This window comes from Odocoileus virginianus, chromosome 17 (genome assembly GCF_023699985.2).
Source record: "Odocoileus virginianus isolate 20LAN1187 ecotype Illinois chromosome 17, Ovbor_1.2, whole genome shotgun sequence".
Taxonomy (NCBI): Eukaryota; Metazoa; Chordata; class Mammalia; order Artiodactyla; family Cervidae; genus Odocoileus; species Odocoileus virginianus.
In genome coordinates this window covers 39054012-39066868 of record NC_069690.1, presented here as the reverse complement: position 1 = coordinate 39066868, position 12857 = coordinate 39054012, and the positions used below count along the sequence as shown (strand labels likewise).

The window sequence follows — 12857 nt, the reverse complement described above, 5'->3', positions numbered from 1 at the left end:
TATTTTACAAGAAAATTTTATATCAGCATACAATGCAAAACTATAGCCTGTCATAAAAATATATTTAAGCACACATATTTATTTAAGCATAAACACAGTTATGTTTATGCTTAAGTATAAAGTACTTTAAAGAATATTGTTTAAGAGCATCATCTAAAGTAACCTGAAAGGGACTTCCCTGGCAGTTCAGTAGTTAAGACTCCACACTTCCAGTTCAGGGCGGGGCAAGGGTTTGATCCCAGGTCAGGGAACTAAGATCCCACATGCCACATGGAGAGGCCAAATAAATAAATAAAAATAAAAGCACCTGAAGGATCCCACATAGCAGTCTGGATAAAGCTCTTTGGAGGAAGTTATCTTTGTTGTTGTCATTCACTCCCTAAGTCATGTCCAACTCTTTATGACACCATGGACTGCAACATGCAAGGCTTCCCTGTTCTTCACTGTCTCTCAGAGTTTGCTCAGATCATGTCCATTGAGTCAATGATGAAGTTACATTTCCCTTATAATCCCTGGAGTGTCAGGAGCTTTGTTTTCTTAGAAATTCTCCCTGGGTCATAGCAGTTTACAGCTCAAGAGCAAATTAGTGAAAGTCAATCCCATGATCACTTAATGCTGAATCATAATAAAAGCCAACATTTGTTGAGCACTTGCTATAGCCCTTGTGCTTTTCATACTTTTGAATCTTATATCTAATTCCTGAAGTCAATAGAAGAGTTGATCACTTTACCAATGAAATCTATATTTACAATCTTGGACTCAACTCCTAAAAATATTTTTTCTTGTGAAAAAAAAAAACCTCTAGCCTCAAGTTATAGCACAATGTAAATGTTATGGAAACTGAAGATTTGTCTTAGGGATTTCATCCCTGTGGATCGGTAATCAAAAAGACTCAAGAGAAGGGAATCTACTCAGAGATCAGTGTTCTTATAAAAGGAGATGTACATATAAAAAGTATTCTTGTTTGAATCCTCACCTCCTTTTCCTCCAGAACTCTCCATACTCCAAAAATAAAAAAAAAATACACATACATATACACACATTTTTTTTCTGATTGTTACTTTATATTGGCATTTAGTTGATTAGCAATGTTATATTAGTTTCAGATGTATAGTAAAGTGACTCAGTTATATATACACATATGTCTGTTCTTTTTCAAATTCTTTTCCCATTTAGGTTATTACAGAATGTTGAGCAGAGTTCCCTGTTCTATACGGTAGGTCCTAGTTAGTTAGTTAGTTAAGTCACTCAGCCATGTCCGACTCTTTGCGACCCCATGGACTGTAGCCCACCAGGCTCCTCCATCCATGGGATTCTCCAGGCAAGAATACTGGAGCGGTTTGCCATTTCCTTCTCCAGGGGATCTGTCCCAACCCAGGTCTCCCGCATTGCAGGCAGACGCTTTAACCTCTGAGCCACGGTGGTTGTCTATTTTAAACATAGCAGTGATACATACACAGATTTAAAACAAATGACTTATAGACTTTTCCATGATATGAGTTATTGTACTACATATGCAACTGCCCTCAAGTCTGATAGGGTGGGTTATGTTTGCATTTTACCCCTGTTGTGGTTTCCTGTCAATCTGTGAGCTTTGGGGAAACTTCTAGAAGACCTCCTTGGTTGAGTCTCAGAATTTTAGCAAGCACCAACCTCAGATGTCTGTTACGCAGAGTTACTGATGGCTCAGCAGGTAAAGAATCCGCGTGCAATGCAAGAGACACAGAAGATGAGGGTTCAGTCCCTGGGTCAGGAAGATTCCCTGGAGAAGGAAATGTCAACCCACTCCAGTATTCTTGCCTGAAAAAAATCCCGTGGACAGAAGAGCCTGATGGGCTACAGTCCAAAGGATCGCAAAGAATCAGACACAACTACACAACTAAGCACACACACGCACTGACTCTCTGACTTCACTTGTCTCTTCCTGTGTGGGTGCCTTGAGTGGATCTTCCTCCTCCTCCTTGAAAAACACTCCACGTTTCCTGGGACGTTTGCTTTAAAATCAAATGTCAGTCACAGTCTAGGTGGACATTTCTCAGGTTAGATTATCCCCAGGGAGGCTGCCAGGCCCCACCCAAGCCTACTGAATTAGAGTCTACCAGGGTGGAGCCTAGGAATCTAGCACATCAAAGTTTTGAGAACCAGCAATTTGGTTTAATCCCCTCATTTTCCAAAAGGGGAAACTGAGGCCCAAGAGAAGTAAATGACTCACCTAAGATCCAGCTCTCTCAGCGACAGGACAAGAATTATTCCTAGCAACAGATCCTCAGGATAGTCAAAAACCCCTCCCAGTCCAGTTGGACTGAATTCTGCCAAGAGTTTGACATCCCCACTGCGTGGTACTTTTTCATGTTTCTCTTTATGCCACTGACTTAGTAGACCTCACATGGCTAACCCATTACTTGTCTTATCATTGCCAGTGTCATCAGAAATCCAAAAACCAGTTGTAACCAGCAACCAGGAGCCTAGAGTTTGATGCACTCTCCATAAGCAAAACTTGTAAAATCGAACCTAGGAAAACTCCTAAATTCCATCCTGTAAAGGATGGAATAAGCCTGCTGAAAGGCAGTGGGGACGGGTGGCTAAGAATACAGGCCTTCATGCAGTTTTGGGTTCAAGTATGTTGACTGATGCCTGGTACGTAGTAAACACTCAGTAAAAGCTGGTGTGTCAATGATGATGATAATTCAACACAGAATACCTGAGCAAACTTGGAAATATCTAAACCTGTTCAATAGGTGCATCTAAATCCAAAGAAACTCACAACTTGATCAACTGCAATAGGATTCTAGCTAAAGCAATGCTGGGTTAACAGACCACACAGTCATCTTGGAGTTAAGAAAAAATGAGCCACTCAAACTGTTGAATGCCTACCAGATGCCAGGCTCAGAGCTAGGACTTTTGGACACATCATTTCGTTTATTCCCTAACCACAGCTTTATGAGAAGATAATAGGATATCTTTTTCTTTTTCTGCTATACCGTAGGTCCTTGTCGGTTATCCACTTTAAATATAGCAGTCTGTGTGTATCCCACACTCCCTAACTGTAGGATATTCTATTTTATCATCCTTATTTTAAAGATGGAGACTCTGAAGTTCAGGGAAGTTAAATAACTTGTCCAAGATCACACAGTTAATTTGTGGTGGAGACAGGATTCCTACCTAGATCTGTCTGACTTCACTACCATGGGTGATCGATAAAATTCCACCTATGAGATACAGACTCATTGCCAGTGGGCCTCCTCCCTTCTTCAACTCTTTTTAAGAACCAATGCTTTTCTCTTAAACCTTAAAATGATTTTTTAAGGAGAAAGGATTGGAAGAAAATAACTTCTCTTTAAAGAACACAGATGGTAAAGAATCTGCCTGCAAGCAGCAGACCGGAGTTTGATCCCTGGGTCAGGAAGATCTCCTGTAGAAGGGAATGGCAACCTACTCCAGTATCCTTGCCTGGAGAATTCCATGGAGAGGGAGCCTGGTGGGCTACAGTCCATGGGGTCACAAAGAGTCAGACATGACTTAGCAACTAACACACACACACACACACACACACACACAAACAGACTGCTAATCTAGTCATCTCCCAGATATTTGTGTAGATGGAAACATCCACACATACGGCATTCCAAGTCAAAAACAGCAGCTCTGTGCATTTAAATCATTTTGGTGGTATTTTCAGCCTTACAAAACAGTTCTCACAGCATACCTAATGAACCGTAATCATCACCCAAAGTACATAGCTTAACAACAAATGGGGAGCAAGTGAGATAACTGGTAAAACATCCCACCAGGATGAAATCTGTCCTAAATAGTCTGCGACCCAGCTGAACCCAACACATCAGCAATAGGCATTATACGTGGAAGCAGGGGTCTGATGCAAGCGAGGCACCAGGAAACTCATGCTTATCAGAATAGCTTCTCTGAGTTGGCTGCGGCCAAGCTAATGCACTAAGGAGGATCTGTACAGGTCTCCCTTGTATTGTTTTTTAATGATTTATTTGTTTATTTAATTTTTGGCTGTGCTGGGTCTTCATTGCTGAGAGGGTTTTCTCTAGTTGCAGTGAGCAGGCGCTACTCTCCAGTTGTGATGCACAGGTTTCTCAATGCAGTCAGTTCTCTTGTTGCAGAACACGGACTGTAGGGTGCATGGGCTTCAGTAGCTGCAGCTTCCAGGCTCTGGAGCGCAGGCTTGATCATTGTGGCTCTCTGGCTCAGTTGCTCCAAGGTATATGGGATCTTCCCGGACCAGAGATTGAACCCTTGTTGGCAGGCGGATTCTTTACCACTGAGCCACCAGGGAAGACCTCCCCTTGTAGTGATACTAGAATTATTGTAGCAAGATTTTTTTTTTATTGTCACCACCCACTTTGAAGGTAAATTTTATGATTTCTGACTTAAGCTCCTGTGAAAGTGTTAGTGGCTCTTCATGTCTGACTCTTTGTGACCCCATGGACAGTAGCACACCAGGCTCTTCGTTCCATGAAATTCTCCAGGCAAGAACACTGGAGTGGGTTGCCAGTTCCCTTCTCCAGGGGATCTTCCTGACCCAGGGATGGAACCTGGGTCTCCTCAGCTGCAGGCAGATTCTTGACCATCTGAGCCACCAGGGAAGCCCTCCTGAGGTAGGTCTATGAACCAGGTGGAAGTTGACAGACACGTTTGTTCTGCTGTGGCTGAAAGTGTTCTTGGTCCATGCAACCTGGGTGTCCTGCCATCAGGACAATTAGTGCTGGAACACACAGGGATGCTTGATAGCCTGAAACTAAACCGCAGTTTATTTATCCATGATTTGCTTTCTCAGGAGCAAGAAACAGAGAGGGCTCTGAGCAGCGGACTTGTGGACCACGTAACTCCCTCTTCTCCAACAGGAGTCGGTTCCCTGACACTTAGCGCTCCCCTCCAGGAGGGGAGGGGATGGGCTGTTTTCTGACTCACTCTGGCCAGAGGCAAAACCCCTTTGTAAGTTGGTGTCCGAGTGATATTACCTCCCAACTAGGAGAGCAGACAGATGCTCCATCCATCGCGCACCTGTGCTGTGCCTCCAGCGCCCTCTACAGGACATTGTTAAGAACTGGATGCCGGGGAACTAGGACTAAACCGGCCCCCTTTACTTGGGACTGAGGAGGGATTTCAGGGCTAAAACTGGGAAAGTCCTGGGCAAGCTGAGATAACAATGGCCACCCCGTTAAATAAACGGGGACCTAAATCTGACTGTGGGGGCATTATCGTTGTCATCATTTTATGGTTGAAGTCCGGGGATGGGGAGGGGACAACCCAGACCGGGATTCTAAGGAAAGAGGTTCAGAGGTTACCTAGCAGGGAGAAATAAGCTGTTGAATAATGAGGCTGTTTGCCCTGAGTCAAAGCTCTCAGCCCGAAAGCAGAGCCATGTTTCAGATTCTACAGCCCAGGCTGGGGAAAGAACGGGGGACTGGAGACTGACAAGTTTCCTCATGAGTTGTGAATCATTCCTTTGATTTTCCTTCACTTGACAAACAGCTGCTGAAATCTATTATATTCCAAGAACCCTCCTAGGCACCAGTAATAAAGATCCAATACGACATGGCCCCTTGCCTTTTGTCTGGTAGAGATGTCTATCCAAATGGTCAGAGCCCCGTGGATGTGCACCTGCATGAATCAAAGACTTTGCAAAAATGTGCCCTGGAAAGGCCTTTTCCCTACAGAGCAATGAGTGAGGCACTCCTTTTGGTGGGTACTTGAGCATGGCAGGAACTAACTGGCAGGAGTCAGGCCCAGGGCCAGGGGGCAGAGGAGCAGAAGACGGCTTATTGGAGTCCTTTGAACTCTGCTCTAAAGCTAGCCCACCTTCTCTGCCTGACCCCCAGGGACTGACAGAGCCCAGGAAATTTCTAGCCAGAGGAGGTTGGCTAAGTAAATCATGATACTGAAAGTATTTTCCAAATTAATGCTGGTAAGAAAGAATATGTAGCAAGATGGGGCTATACATACGCTCTCAGATTGCTTCCGCTGTCTCAGTCACTCAGTTGTGTCTGACTTTTTGTGACCCCATATACTGTAGCCCACCAGGCCCCTCTGTTCATGGGATTTCTCAGGCAATAATATTGGAGTTGGTTGCCATTTCCTCTTCCAGAGGAACTTCCCAGCCCAGAGAGTGAACCCACGTCTCCTGCATTGACAAGCAGATTCTTTACCACTGAGCCACGGGTAGTCCAGACTCTCAGACTAGTTTCTTTCAAAAAGTAAATGTATGTTGGGATCATACTGCCATACGATTAAATACGCATCCGGAGAAAAACTAGAAGGGAAAACACAGAAACCGAATCCAGTGTGTTTGTGGTAAGATTAGGGGTGATCTTTTACTCCTCTTGGCAAAACTGGGTTTCGTATAGTTAAGTCATTTTCACCATAAACAAAGGAAATATCTTTAGTGTTATAAAGTTCACATGGACTACATTTTAATGAAAAACTACAGTTTAAAAAAAAAAGTGCTGCTACAAATTAAACCTGTTACAAAAGAAAAAAAAAAAAAAAGAACAATCCTGGATTAACACATCTGAAGTTACCCAGGAAGAGAAGAAACAAAAGCCTGTACAGGGGAATTAATTCTCCTTTCAACTCATGGGGCTTAATTATTTTGTCCGCCTTCCCACCCAACTGGTGCCAGAGGTGGCGTCTGTAACACCCAGGCCAGAAGCAATCCAATGGCCAAAGATGCTGGATTAGCTGAACTGGCCTCCAGGCAAGCTGGAAGATGTAATGAGAGCTGGTGTCCTTCCAAGAGATGATCTTTGAAGGATAACAATCCCAGGCTGCCATCAAAAAGAAGAGATAGAGACAGATCCAGCTGCTGGGCTGAGCTCAGCTGAGTGACAACTTGCTACAGCCCTGAGGCGGGTGTGCAGATGACTCAGGAGGGCCGCCACGGGCCTCAGGGTGAGGGGATGGGAAGGTGGGTCCAGTACCTCATAGCTCCTCCCACATGCCACAGGCTCCTCCTTGGTGCCTCACAAAAGGTGTGAGATTGTTTAAGTCTGTTTTAAACAGTATGCTTCCTGTTCATCCAGTTTCAAGACTCCAAGGATGCCAATGAATCCCCATCAAACTGTCTCCAGCCAGCGCCCATCCCAGGACCCTAGGCTTCCCCTGGATTGAAGAGAAGGAACTAGGACATTTGACTAGTGGTTGAACTGACTCTGTCCCTGAGCTTTATCCATTTGGAGACATGGTTTTGGGGTCAAAGGGAGCCCCCCTGGAGGTTGCCCAGCACCTTGGCTCCTTGTATTTACCTCCATCTCTGGCCCTAGAAAGCCAGAAGAAGCTGGAATACACCTGGATGGAGCCTCCCTGGCCTCATCTGGAAACCGACTTCTCCCCTCCCCCATGCCAGCTGGCCAGCAAATTCCTCCAGGGCCCAGACCCTGCTGGCAAAGATTTCTGCCCCCTTCCTCCTGCCCAGATCAGTGAACGCTCTGTCATTTTCAAATCACCCTGACTGGGTGCCCTTGACCCTAACCCTGATAAGATTCCAGCTCTCCTAGATCTTGGGGTGGGATGGGGGAGGGGCATTTCTTCCTGGCTCCCTCCCGACCTCTTACTCAGAAATACATGAACAAACTGCCTTTCCTCCAGAAAAGATGGTAGACAGAGGTGGAGGAGCCAGTGACAGATCTTCTCCAGCCATTCATTCAACACTTACTGGCGGTTTGAGAGTCCTGTGATGGAGCACACTCAGAGATGAGGGGGTCCTGGGCCCTTGGAGAAAGAGGAGAGGAATGCACTGACTCTACCAAAGGCCACGTGCATGGTCCCATGAGTCAGAGGAGGGAAACAAACTTTCCTGTGTACAGACACTAGGGAAGGCTTCAGAAGTGTGGTATCTGAGCTGGTTCTGAAAGGGCGGTGGGAGATGGAGAGAGGGCGCTGTGGGAGGCAAGGGAGGCCCTGGTGGAAAGTTTGGAGCAGAGACAGAAAGGAGCATCAACTAAAACTGAGTTCCCCCACACTGAGTTCTTCTGCCAAGCTCACGGTTAACCTGCTTATCCAAAATTTCATCCCTTTCTTGTCCTGCACCTGTTACCCTTCCAGATTGAGGAGTATCAAAGAAAAGGGGGGATTATAACCAAGCAGGACCCAATGGGGCCTTCCTGGGAAGACCCCCCCCACAACATGTCCTCTACCTGCCTCTTAGTTGTAGAAGAACTTTAGCCTCCTAGACCTTCTCAAATAACAAATTTAATTAGAGAAGTGAGAAAATGCAAAAATCAAGGAAAACAGTCAAGTAAGACAAAATAATGGTAGCTTAGCAATTAAACAAAGTCAAGGACATTTAGTCCCTCCTCAAGGGCTAGAGATCATATTCTGAGCCATGTCCCTGAGCTGGTTCACAGACAACCGAAACCCCCACCAAGTGGAAGATGTTAACTAGGTGCTGACCACAAGCAAGTAACCCCAGACCAGCTGGAACCAGAAGGTTGATGGTGTTAATCCCTGATTACCTCACCACCAACCAATCAGAAGGATGTCCACAAGTTAGTCATGTACCATGCAACCCTCTCCCTCACCCTGTCTTTAAAAGTCTTTCCTTGAAAGCCATCGTGGATTTCGGGGCTTTTGAGCATTAGCCACCTGTACTCCTTTTGGTGCCCTACAATAAACACTGAACTTTTCCTCACCACAACCTGGGATCAGTAGATTGGCTTCAGATTCAAGTTGGGTTTGATCACACAATAAGCCAGTTGCTTAAGTGGAGGGGGGATGCTCTTTGGAGGGTTCTGATTCCAAACCCAGGCTGAATTTCAGCCCCCACTTGGTCCTCCTGGCTGGACGGTATAGGAATGAGTTGTTACAGGAGACTATCAAAGCAGGTTAAAACACGCCTACTGGACTCTGGTAAGACCACCCTTTCTCAGTAGGAGATAATGCAATCACAATTTCTCAGAGGCCCTGGATTTTGAGGGAGGGAATCCCCAGCACCCAGGAGAGTCCCGTGGCGGGAGAGGTCAGCAGGTGGTGGTGACTCAGCACTGGGAAGACCAGAGTTCCTGTCCTGCTCGGCCGAAGAGCTCTGGCCAAAGGACTGTTGGCTCAGATCCCTAGTCACAGAGGCCTTTCTCCACCAGATACGGATCAGCTTCCATCCAGAGTCCCTGAAGAAACTCAGAAACCCAACGCACCTCTCTAGAATGGCTCTGAAGAACTACTACCAGGATAGCCAGTCCCGAGCCCTTGCCTCCTGCCTAAGAAGTACCTACTCTCTGCAAATGAGAGTGGAATCAGGCGGCTCAGAATCCTGCCTCCCACCTGGGGGAGCTCTGAGAACCAAATGAGGCAATCCATGGATGCAGGTGAGCTATAGAAAGTACAAGACTGTTCAAAGCCTAGGGGGTTTTCGGTTGTTGTCTGTGAGGCGAGAGATGCTGTACGAAAATTCTCCCCCTCCTGTTTTCACTTCCTCTTCGTTCACTTTACCCTGGGAAGGGGAAAATCCTGTACAGATTAACAGCTGATGTGTAAAAGTACCCAAACAACATTCTTCAAGTGACATTTTAAGAGCATCTTCTGGTCACAGCCACGTGACTGGGTTCTGACGTTTCAGACTCAAGACCTGAAGAATTGCTAGATCAGAACAAACTGTGGGAGTGGAAGGGCCCATAGGTCCAATGTACCACTCTATTGCTCTCTCAGAGGATCTCCAGCCTGGGTTTGGACGCCTCCAAATGAAGAGTGGGTGCTGTCAGTGTATCCAGGCAGCCCCACTGACACTGGTTCCACATTATGCTAGACGATGTGGACAGGCTCACCATCCACTGGTCCTGAGTGGGGCCTGGTGGGAATCATGGGTACAGAGAGCCCAAGAATGCCCTAACGCTGCCAGCATTTTCCCCCTCACACAAGTCCCCAAGTAAGCCAGACCAACCAAGGACAGCTCAGTGGGAGTTGCAGTCCCCAAGCCACACCAGCACCAATAATGTCACCAAGATCTGGGGACAGTTCCTACATTTACTAGGGTTAATAATAACACATATCATAACCTATATGGGAAAAGAATCTGAAAAAGAACAGAAATAGGTATACGTATAACTAAATCACTTCACTGTACATCTGAAACTAGCACAACATTGTCAATCAACTCTACTCCAATAGAAAGTAAAAATTTAAATAAATACATATAAATTACTACTAATAATAACTACATATGTGCTGTACATTTACTATGGAGTCAAGCTCTAGTGTGAGCCAGGCTGGGAGTGAATGATGAAGGAGTTAGTAAGAAGAAAAGATACTATCAGTGGGTTTGGGTGGTGAGGAATCTGGGAGTGAGGAAGTATGGCTGGAGAGTAGCCTCAGCCTACCTTTGGGAGATGCCAGACCTTCACACAGTCACCTTGAATCCTCCCCCTGGTCTCGGCCCAGCCTCACAAATGCCTACCCTGCCATCAAGATGCAGCCCACATGTGCCCCTCTGAGAAGCTTTTACCAGCACCTCTATTTCCAGGTGGAGTGAGATGTTCAGCATCTGTGGTTTACAGTCTATGTCTCCTCCCAAGGATGTGGTCCCAACCTGAGTCACCATGGTATCCCTAGAGCCCCACTCAGGGAGGGTATTAAAGAATATTGGTTGACATTCATCTTGTACCCCAGTGACTATTACACACCGTATATTACAGAAGAGATAGATGTTCCATGAATGAATGATTAAGTGAATGAATGAATACCAAGGGGTTATAGGACAGCATATGACCTTAGGACAGCATATGACCTTAGGACAGGCACGCAACCTTACACCACTTTTGTTCTCCACGGGGTTTCGCAGTGAAGCGACCACTTCACCTGAAGCACTAGCTCAGCTCAACATTTGAGAATCACTCACTTAGCAAATATTTACTGAGCTCTGACGACGTGCCAGGCTGGGTTCTGGGTGAACAAGACACAAAACCCTTTGCCTTCAAGAAATGTACATTCAACAGGGAATGAGACAAACTGTCCTTTGTGTCATGTAAACACATCCCTTCCCCTCACACCTCCTCCTTGCGCACCCAGGCCCCTCGACTTTAGCACTTGAAGGCACCAGTAATGCCCTGCCTCTGGCGTTCTTCGGACAGCAACTCATGAAGCGTAACGAGAGGAGTGACATGGTGTCATTTCAGTCATCAGCGACAGATGCAGGGGAGGTGGCACTTTTGCTTCCTGGTCCCCAGATCTCACTCTGCATCCACTGACAGTGTCTTCTGCCAAGGGGTGGAACCAGCCCTCTTAATTAAAATGAATTAAATAGTCAGCTTTTCATAATTGAATGACGCAGAAATGACCTGAGGACCACGCTTACCCTGGGCACCTTGGCATCGGGCCTTAGGTGCATCACTGACCTGGGCTTCCTCCTCGGGTGCATGACTTGCCTCCTTACCTGGTTCCCATCAGAGAGTCTGTTAGACCCTGGCTCGTGTTGTTTTGCAGACATTTGGAGAGGGGTTGCCAGCCTCCAGGATTAATGTCTGCTGGGATGTGGGCGCTGTTCCTCGGCAGCATTTCCGAGTGGCACGACTCTCTCACTAGGCACTGGAGATGGGTGCTGAAAGACACCCAAAACTCACTTGCACCAAATGAGGGGGCGTGCGTCCGCCTTTGAGACCGGGCCTATGTGGTTTTCCTACAGAGCTAGGTATGCAGTACCATCTCAACAAAGACTCATGTTAAAAGAAAAAGAAAAACATATAAAATGCGCAAGAAGAACTGTCTGTTTCAAGTCATCCCGCGGTGAATTGTTGCAAGCTGATCAATCCTTTTTTACAGCAGATTATCTTAACTGAGTTGGCATGATGTGAATTTGAAAAAGGTTTGACATGAGTTATGTCCTTCCCAGATTCACTTTTCCTGTGTCCTCACTAAAGTGGAGGGGTTGCTAGCTCCTAAAAGTAGCAATCCTTTACATAACCCTTTTCACGCCCACAGCGCGAGGGAGGGGTGTCAATACGATCCGTCACCAGAAGAAAGCCTTACAGTTTCTGCAATCACAGGGAATTCAAAGGATGGCAAATAAAAAGCAATATACACTCAGCATGGCACAATTAATAAGTATTATTCTCTTGATCCTTTTCCTACTTCTGCCAGTAAAACTGAGCTCAGTGGGTCTGCTTTCTTCTTTGTAATGCCAACTGATGAAGTCACCAACCTCCCCGCCCCCCACCCTCCCCAAAGCAAGCCAGCATCAAAAACACCAGTATCTAAGAAGGAACTACAGACGATGGCGTGTCTGCCCTGAAGCTGGGGAGGGAGAGGTGCCACTCTATATCCAAAAAATACTTCAAAGAATCAGATTTAATAAGGTGTCAGGTTGAAGATTTTCATAAGAATATAAATCTTATTCTCCAGGGTGATGTGTGGACTCACATGATTTTTCATTACTCTTTCAGGCTGGACTTGATCTGAACAAATCTGTCCCTGGACACATTCAGTCAACAAAAAGGTCTGGGGAGATCCCTAAAGCTTTAGAAATGGTTACCTGAAAGACAACCATAAAAAGAGCCCTGAAAGACATCTGTAAGTCTGACTGGTTTTCTCACTTGAGAATGGGTTGTCTTAGAAGTCACATTGGAGCTGACATCTCTGCATCCCTGAACTGTCCTGTGGTCTTTCTCTGTCAAATCACAAGAAGATCATTCAATTTTTCCCTTCTCCCATCTGCACAGAAGAGCAAGTGAAACCTAAGTGTGTTTTCCCTTACTGAAACACCCTTTGGATCATTTCAAACCCACAAGGATGGCATCATCTCCCCACCTCCTCTCTCCCTAGAAGCCCTCCTGGTCCAGCTTGAACTTCCTGTTTAGATCCTTCAGAGTCTTCAGTATGAAACCAGACAAGTACATCTCTATCACTAA

The 12857-nt window shown here is 45.9% G+C and overlaps 2 long non-coding RNA genes across 2 annotated transcripts in view; one reads left to right on the top strand and one right to left on the bottom strand.

Annotated features, from left to right (window-relative positions):
• Positions 1–11620, bottom strand: part of LOC139039119 (uncharacterized) — a 26999-nt gene extending 15379 nt beyond the window's left edge. The window contains exon 1 of the long non-coding RNA XR_011492322.1: positions 11387–11620. This is a non-coding gene — a long non-coding RNA (uncharacterized lncRNA). The remainder of the gene's footprint in view (positions 1–11386) is intronic.
• LOC110143501 (uncharacterized) lies at positions 9015–12857 on the top strand. The gene is made up of 2 exons (XR_002315597.2): positions 9015–9326; positions 12393–12857. It is a non-coding gene; the product is annotated as an uncharacterized lncRNA (long non-coding RNA).